Here is a 9,685-nt window from a genome sequence, read left to right as displayed (position 1 = left end):
TCAGTGAATTCTTGCTGCGCCTGCAGTCCCATCAAACCCCACCAAAGTGCCGCCCATGAATGGCATCTGGATTTTCATGGATTTGTCTGCTGCCAGGGTTTCCATGGTCTGCAGGTACCGGAGCTTGAAGGCTGATTCAGAATCTCCCATCGTCAAAGACGCCTGCTTCAGCATCCGTGCTGCATTAACCTCTCCCTCTGCAGCCATCACCTGAAGAAGGAGATAGTCAGTGAAAACAAAGGTGAATAAATAGGACACAGGGTCAGAGGTCATTGCACAGAAAATAAAGTGTCCAATTAAGAACTGAAGAAGGAAAAACTGTATTTCTATAGCACTTTTCCATCTTTTTTCTATTACCTTTGCTGCCACAATTTTCTGCAGCTGTTGGTCCTTGAAGTTGAGGGTGTTGATCTCCACCCACTGGACCTCAATCCCCCAGTCTTCTGTTGCATAGTCCAGAATGGCCTGAGAGGACAGAACATGTTAATTTTTACATCTGGAGACATGCCCACTCAGTCCAAATGAAGTAAAATGACCAAAATGTCAGCAAAGCAGGATGAAGATATTGAAAACTGACAAATGCCAATGTGATCAGAAAAACAAGAAGGTGCATACTGGTCGTTCTGTGAAATGGTTTATACTTGTCTGATCTGGATCCTACTGCTCACTACAGTAACAGTCAATATAAAATCCTGTGTACCTTCATACTGTCTGTGATCTCCTTGTTGTTCACCAGGATCTTAGACACAGTCTTGGTACCCAGTATGTTCCTCAGAGTGCTCTGAGAACAGCTGGGTCGCAGTGTGCACATCTGTGACGTTGGCCATGGCCTTAACTGCGTCTTTGATCCGGTAACAGACCACTGCACGGACCTTCACCGTCACAAAGTCACTGGTCAAAACCTGAAAGCAGCACAACAGGTTTAAAAATAAAATAGAATGCAGAGTACTGAGTGGAATATTTTTGATATAATTCAAAAGCAATAGCTAAAAAGTACATATTTTGGTTAAAAACTGTATCACATAACAGGCTGCAAGATATAATTTGAGTCCTGATGAAGATCTTGATTTGGTGATTTGTTGAACATGAAGTTACAGTATGTGTTCAATGAGTGCTACTATAGTTTGATTGATTTTTGAATTTCTATGAATTCCTAAATTATTGGATGTGTTGATTGTATCTGGTAGTGTGTGTGTGTGTGTGTGTGTGTGTGTGTGTGTGTGTGTGTGTGTGTGTGTGTGTGTGTGTGTGTGTGTGTGTGTGTCAGTCATACCTCTTGTGATGGGATGCTTAAGGTGAGGAGTTTTGTGCTGACTTTAATCAAGGTGTCGGTGAACGGCAACATAAACACCAACCCTGTGACATCACAACAACACAAGTTGAAGCCACCGCAAACACAATAATGAGGAAAAACATTTTGAATTTTCTTTGATCAAACGTTTTTGTTGTTATCTGACCTGGTCCTTTGCTTCCTCTCCAAATGTGACCCATGCGATAGAGAACAGCCCTCTCATTCTGGTGAATGATCTGTGCACAGAGAGAAACCACATTAATGATCACGTCAAACTTTTATTTTAAATCTGCACTGATCCTGTAACCTGACAGTGAGTGATGCTGTCAGCTCATTTTTTAGGAAAAGACCTTGAGATATCAAACACAACATTAAAATTCAAATTAACATTTTTCCCCCAATGGGCCTTTTAATGAAAAAAAAAACAAAACAACAACAAACAAAAACAGCATATAAACATGAGACCAGCCTCAACATCTGACATGATCAGACCAGCAATTAGTCCTACATCCTGATGACTGTTTAATGACTGTCGATAATCTAAATAATAATAATAATCTTGGCTGTTAAAGTTCAGAAAATGTGTGTTACAGAATGAATTGATCATCAACTGACCTTAAAGCATCTCCATATGGTGAGTGGAAAAGTGAGAATCACCAGCAGAAACGACAGAACGACCATCAGCCAATCACAGCAGCTCATGCTGTCATTTGGAGTCTCCAAGACTGAAGGAAGGAAAACACATTTACACACCAAAATAAATTGAACAGGTTCAGCTCATTGATGAAAGTTCATTTAAGCATGTCAAAAAACATTCAAAGCTTCAAAAAGCCTCAAGTATTGTTTTTAAGTGAGCACGCCTCATGCTCACCTGACCAGTGTTAATGTTTGATGCAATCATTACCTGTTTTATGTTTTTGTCGTTTCATTTCTTCCAGTTCAATTGCATCAATATCCACAGTCATTATTGAACTCATGTTTTCCTCTTCAGCTGACAGTGGGATTGACTGAAACACCTGCTGGTCACACAATGAACATTTAGTGATGGTTCATCTATTGTAGACTTTGCTTCTTTGTGCTATGATGTCATAAAGCTTTGTACTTTATTTACCATGAGCATTTGTGCTATGATGTCATAAAGCCTTCTCCTTTATTTGCGCTGAGCTTTTCTGCTTTGATGTCATAAAGCCTTCTGCTTTATTTGCCATAAAGGCTTTTTCTGAAGCTTTCAGAAATGCCATGTAACTGCTGATGCATTACCACTTTATTGCTTTAAAGGAAGGAGCTCTTTTATTTTTGAGGATATAATCCATAAACCAGCCAGATACGAGGTCACTTTGAACAGAATGACATGTAAATGGTAAATGGACTTTACACACTAATGCCTCACATTCACCCCCATGTGAGGGTGCTGCCATACAAGGTAGTCACTACACACCGGGAGCAACTACGGGATTAAGGGCCTTGCCCAAGGGTCCTTAGTGATTTTCCAGTCAGGCTGGGATTTGAACCAAGGATCCTCTGGTCTCAAGCCCAACGCTTAAGGTTGTGAGTCTCATGAGACCATTATCTCCCCCAAAAGTGGAACCAGCTGGACAGTTTGTTTCTTTGAGCACATCTCATATTATATGAGATGAAGAACCAGAGCATATGCAAGTGAATGGCAAAAAAAAAGAAAAAAAAAAAAGAATGTGCAAGGTGGAAAAGAATAAGCACAAGTAGGCCTAGGACTGGCCTCAAGTTGGAAAAGTTGTTCCCTACCTTAGTGGGACTTCTGGCCCTGAGAGGAAGGAGCTGGTCTCTAATAGTCTGGACAGTAGGAGCTAAGAAGAAAATAAAAATATTACAGTTTGGGATTATTGATATCAAGTTTGTATTAATAACAGTGATAGAATTTACACACATTAGTTTTTTGAAATTGTTAAGACACACACACACACACACACACACACACACACACACACACACACACACACACACACACACACACACACACACACACACACACACAGAGTTTATATACATTTATTTATAGTCCCTTAAATTTTGCAGTATAATACAAAGATTACTACTCCTATGTTACAAAGTACTGTCTACTATTTCGAGCCCTTGCTGTCTGTCGCACTCAAAACTGTCCAGGTGATTTCAGTTTTCTGTGAGGTTTCAGGATATCAGCTGTCGGTCTGGTGTTTTGACTCCTGGTCACTTGGTGGCAGCCGAGTTTTAATATCTTCATTAAACAGTTTATCCTTCACCAACAGAAGAAAAATGGGAAATGGTGTCAGGGAGTTTAAAACTGAGTCTTTAGAGCAGGGGTGTCCTACCTTTTTTGAACCGAGATCTACTTTTAAAGTTGACATTGTATGGAGATCTACCAAGCCATGTGGAATGCCACAGTGTAGCTGCAATATATTGTGCACCAATATAACAACACAATTTTCTGGCAGGTTTTAACAGTAATAATGCATCAATGAAGTAAATGTGCATGGTGGAAAAGAATAAGCGCAAGTAGGTCTAGGACTGGCCTCAAGTTGCTTTTGTGGCAGGAGCGAGGTTTTTATTTTTGATAAAATAATTGATTGTATCCACACAAAAGATTAATTCTGGCCTCTATAACGTGCCTGAGCCCAGTGAAGCAGACCCCCCTCCAACATAAAACAATCCATTTCATTTTTCATTTCATTTATTATACAGGGAAAAGTTTAAAAGCACAATTGCACATTACCCCAGGCCTGACTCAGTTAAAACTGTTTTACAGCAGGTTCCTGTTTTACACATAAACCTACACACAAACAATCATTTCATTCAATCATGTGTCATCCAAGTAAACAGGCTGTAATTTCCGATGGTACATGAATGCAGCAGCAGCAATCTGCGCAGTGTTCACATGGACTGAACAATTTACTGCTCTGATGATATAATCAATCATCTTTACACTTATATTTATTATCCCTTTTTGACAGTTTTGTGTTATAAATCAATATATATGGTTTAGTAACGTAATACAGTGATACAGCAGCCACCATGGCACACCAGCATTTTTTTTTCAGGCATCCTGCACACTCTTGCAATAATTTCAGCTTCTGTGTGTCCTGCGCATTTCAGTCCATCTGTCCAGAAATTTACCTCTGCTGAGCCACCTAACATCTGTGTGCAGCACATGTGTCTCCTCCATCTGCGAACAGAATAAATAATGTGTCATCAGACTCCTGGCCCAAACAGAACACGTTCATCAATCTTCATATTTATGGACAATCAATCGTGCTGTCACCGACTTTTCAATTCCTGGACTTGTCGAGCGAGCAGAGGGGATTTAGCCGGGTTAGCGTTAGAAGTTAGCATTGTAGTTCTTGTGAATCATCTGAAATGCCGCTCCAAATTCCGTTCTTCAGTAAAGCCACATTTACATTGCAGATAAGACAGATGAATTTGTCATTTGAATAAATGAAAAAATAATACAGGAGGAAATTACAATTTTTCTTATCCACCATAGAAGAAGACCTCTTCTTCTACTCTGGCGTTTAATGACAGCTGGCATCCTTGTTGGTGCATTGCTGCCACCTGCTGCATCAGTCTGTTATAGCAGCACTAAATCTTCTTGACTGGAACTCAGCCCACGATCGATCGCGATTGACTGGTTGGGCACGCCAGATTTAGAGCCTCTCAAGAGTTTTGGAAATAAAAGTGATGGACTGCCACGGTCACAAATGACTGAATATCAAAATGAAGAAGTGGAAAGCAGGTTTGTGGACTTTCTTCTGCTGCCAGTGTAGCTTAATTAATGTTAGCCATAAAGATTAGCCATAAAATTGTTAGCTACATCAAGTTTGTCCTAAAATGTCAACAAGGACTAAAGCCAGTGAATACACAAATGAGGGTTGTGTTTGGTGTTAACGTTTACTCGGCTGTGTGACGTTTTAGCTCTTCTGCTTTGTCAATCTTGGTCACGTGATTATGACGTAACGCACATTGTTTTTGTTTGTTTTCCTTCCCAGCAACATCTGTCAAAATAAATAATTGAAATCAGAAACAGCCACGCAGAAATCTTAGAACAATTACACTATGTAACAAATTTTTATTTTTGTTTTGTTCCTGGGTACACAGTGTGTTTTCCTAACCTGTTATGCCTTAAATAAATAGAAAATAGCTGTTATTCCACAGAAACTTTGCTTCTGTGATCAGGCCATGATATTTTAAAATTTGTCTGTTTTCAAGAATATTCTCAATTCGCCTTCACTACTACTGAGTAGTCTTCTAGAATATTATTTAACTGCTAGAACTGTCCAGAATTTTCTAGAAGTTTCCAGAATTATCTAGAAATTTCAAGAAACTTTTAGAACTTTCTAGAACGTTAAAAAAAATCAAAATTTGTGCTGAATGTAGTCATTTTTCCATAGACTTTAGACATAAGCAGTTGAAATATAACACTTAGAAGCCAGGAACAAAAATTGTGTTACATAGTGTTATGCAATAAAAAATTAACATAAAATAAATGATTCAATAAAATAAACAATATATGAATATATTGACCATAAAACTCATAGAAGAAAATTATTCATTTTGGGGACATTTGTGCAAACTTGCACTTATGCATGTGAAATTTATTGTGCAAAATAAATAGATAAGAAATTCAGTGTTAGAATTGGACATCATAACATTGTTTTTTTATTTTTATTTTATTTATTTATTTTTTTTAACATTCTTCAGTAATTGCACAAACACAAGCAAACAGTCAAAGTCGGGTAGCATGCCAAAATTCACAGATATTTACATTTCCAGTGTTTAGGTAAAGTTTGATCGATAAGGTTTTACGAAGTCTGTGAGAAAAGTATCCGACCTTTTTATTTTTTGCAAAAACCATATGGATTTGAATCACGTGTGATTGCATCAGCCAAGCTTGAACCTTCGTGCGCATGCATGAGTTTTTTCACGCCTGTCGATTGCGTCATTCGCCTGTGAGCAGGCTTTGTGTGAGCAGTAGCAGTGGTCTATCCCTCTCATCGGATTTTTATTGCGAATAAAGGTCTGAACGATTTGGAGCTTTGCTGCATCAAATTTTTCCAGAAACTGTGAGAGACCTCCAGGTGGACACCATTCGGAAAATTCAGATGGCTTTCAGGGACGATTTTATGGGGATTACACAGATTAAGGAGTGCTCCAGCCGGTTTAAACACCGCCCACAGCGTCTGAGAGCGCGGCGCACTCCGAGCGCCGATCGACAGGCTGATACCCCACTGAAACAACCAGATAATTTCCAACGTGAAGGCTTTGTTGATCCGGGACGTCGTCTGACTTCCACAAAAATGGCAGAAGACGTGGACATCAAGACTTTTTCGGCACATTCCACTGTTACAGGAGTTTTTTTCATGGAAAGTGAAGCGGAGGGATGCGCCACTGTGCCGCTCATGGCGCGGGACAAAAGCATCTCCGTGTTGGTCTCACAGGATGGCTTTCAGATGGCTTTCAGACAGCTTTCGGTGGCTTTTCAGTCATGTGACTATCCGAGAAATTGTGCATGAGCTGGACATGCCAGAACATGTCCTGTGAGCCTTCATCACGGCGTTGCTTTGCGCCATGCGGCTCCACCGCGACGCGTGGAATTCCTCCGCACGTCTGTCTCAATGTGCCGAAAAAGTGCAGATGTCCACATCTTCCGCAATTCCTGTGGAAGTCAGACGACGTCCCGGATCAACACAGCGTCCAGTGTGGAAATGAACGGCACATTTCACTGTTACAGGAGTTTTTGTCATGGAAAGAGGAGCAGAGGAATTCTGTGCGTTGCGGTGGAGCCGCATGGCGCAAAGCAACGCCATGATGAAGCCTCACAGGACATGTTTTGGCATGTCCAGCTCATGCACAATTTCTCAGATAGTCACACGACTGAAAAGCCACCGAAAGCTGTCTGAATCTTATGAATGGTTTCCAACACGGAGGTGTTGTTTGTCCTGCGCCATGAGCGGCTGCGTCCCGACGTGCGAATCCGTCCGCACATCGTTCATTACAAAATCTCCTTTAACAGTGGAATGTGCCGATAAAGTGCTGATCCCGACCTATTCTGAAACTTCTCTGCTAGTCACACGACGTCCTGCATCAACAGAGCCTTAAATTTGGAAGTGATCTGCTCGTTCCAGCCTGTCGATGGCCGCTCGGGGCGCGGTGCGCCCTCCGCCGCTGTGGGCTGTTTTTAATCCAGTTTTAATGGTCCTTAATCTGTGTAATACCGATAGAATCTTCACCGAAAGCCATCTGAATCTTCCAAATGGTTTCTATCTGGCTGTCTGGCAGAGTTTCTGAAAAAATTTTCATGGAACAAAGCGGCAGTCGCTCAGCCATTCCTAAACGATAAAAATCCGACGAGGGGGGTGGACCAGTGCTCACTCAAAGCCTGCCCACAGGTGAATGACGCAACCGACAGGCGTAAAAAAACTCACGCATGCGCACTAAGGTTCAAGCTTCTCTGATGCAAGCGCACATGATTCAAATCCATATAGTTTTTGAAAAAAATAAAAAGGTCGGATACTTTTCTCACAGACCTCGTACATACTCAGTCCATTTAGTCCAGATCCTGTAAAATGTGTCCTTTTGCATCCTTATGGAAAAGGTCAGTTTCTCCATGATGTAGATATTGTGCAGTATGTCTATCCAATCCTCAGTGGTTGGAGGTTCTGGTTTCAGCCATTTCCTCATGATGGTTTTCTTACACACCAGGAGTAGAATTCCCAGTAGTCTTTTGTCTGTATTCTCCCATTGTTGTACAGATAAGTCCCCCAAATTTAAAGTGGCACATTTTAGGGAAAAATTAGCACCAAATACATTGTTCACATGATCCCTTATTTCTTATCAGTATTTGGTAATAATCCAACACCCCCAGAAAGTATGGAAATGATTGGCCCAGTGACCCCACACTGTCTCCAACAGGCATCTCATCTCCACCACCAAGATGTCGCTTCTGCGTTGGTGTAATAAAATGTCTGACAATGTTCTTCCAGCTGAACTCTTGCCATGTATTTGACCCAGTTACAGGCCATTGGTGTTTCCAGAGAAATAATCATATTCCCCTCCTTTTCCCACCTATTTTTAAGATACTCTGTACTGATTTGTTTACCGTGCTGGACACGCTTATATAAACTGGGAAATGGTGTTTTTCTGCTGATGTGATCTAGAGTCTGAAAAACCCTTTAAAAAGCACATTTCTTTCCCTTCAAACCCTGTTTTCAGGTTTTTATTGAAATCGTGCCTAACTTGTAAATATCTATAAAAGTCATCTTTGCCTAAATCGTACTCTGCAGAACCTTAAAGATGAGGAAATTCCCTTTGTGTTGAATGAGAAGTAGGTTGTTATTCCCTTTGATATCCATCTTTTAAACTGGTCATTGTGTGTGTTTGGCAAAAAGTCAGTCATAACACACCACTTGAACATTTTTCATACTTCTATTAAATCACGTTTTGATAATTTCATTCCAGGAATTTAGCTAGATTTGAGTCGACCATGTAGTCATCAGTTAACATTGTGGTCTTTTGCAATTTCTTGTTTGCCAATAGTGCACCGACAGGTAAATCTTTGTAATATTAAGTTTATTATATTATTATATCTTTTCATCCTGGAGACTAAACTGGAGAACATAAGCAGATTAATGGTCTGAGCTGAGCTGCATAATAGTATTCTTTAGGACAGGGAAGATCCATTTCCCCTTTCTCTTTCATTATTTGCAGTGATTTATATTTGATCCTGGCCCTTTTATTCTGCCATATGTATTTAGCTAACATTCTGTCCCAGTCACACTGAAACAGGTAAAGCATGTGAGGAAGAATGCTCATTCAGATAGAGTCAACATGAGAATAGAAATTTAAGAATGGAACATTGTTCCACCTTTGTAAATCAGATTTTATCTTTGATGTTAAATAGTTAGCGTCAGATAATTTAGTTCGATCGTTTGTCAGAACAACTCCCAAATATTCTATGTCCTCTGAGTGCAGTTCAATTTATAGCTGTTTTTAATGTTAGCCATTGGATAAAAGTTCAAACATAATCTTTGGGTTTTGTTGACACTAATTTTATATCCTAAGAGTGAGCTGTGCTCCTTGAGTACTGTCAATAGTTTAGGGAGTGTCTGGTTAAGTTGGGTTAAAAAACCAACACATCATCAGCAAATAAAGCTAGCTTTTGTTCCTTACTTTCATTGTCATTGTGACTCCTTTAATATCAGATCTCTGTCTTATCCACTGAGCCAAGGGCTCTAAGAAAAGGGTGAACAGGAGACAGGAGAGGGGAGGCCCCACAGACCTATCGGGTTCGTCTCTGCGAGACAAACTCTTTAGTCAAGTCCCCATTAACTTTAACTCTGGAGGTCGGTCTGCTGGACAGCACATGAAAAATGTTGACTATGAGAGGGT

At 40.3% G+C, this 9,685-nt stretch overlaps 1 pseudogene; it reads right to left on the bottom strand.

Annotated features, from left to right (window-relative positions):
- LOC117513781 lies at window positions 1-2,293 on the bottom strand (annotated as a pseudogene).
- Window positions 2,294-9,685: the final 7,392 nt, after the last annotated feature.

Source organism: Thalassophryne amazonica, chromosome 1, assembly GCF_902500255.1.
Source record: "Thalassophryne amazonica chromosome 1, fThaAma1.1, whole genome shotgun sequence".
In the NCBI taxonomy this organism is placed as follows: domain Eukaryota; kingdom Metazoa; phylum Chordata; class Actinopteri; order Batrachoidiformes; family Batrachoididae; genus Thalassophryne; species Thalassophryne amazonica.
This window is presented reverse-complemented; position numbering and strand designations above follow the sequence as displayed.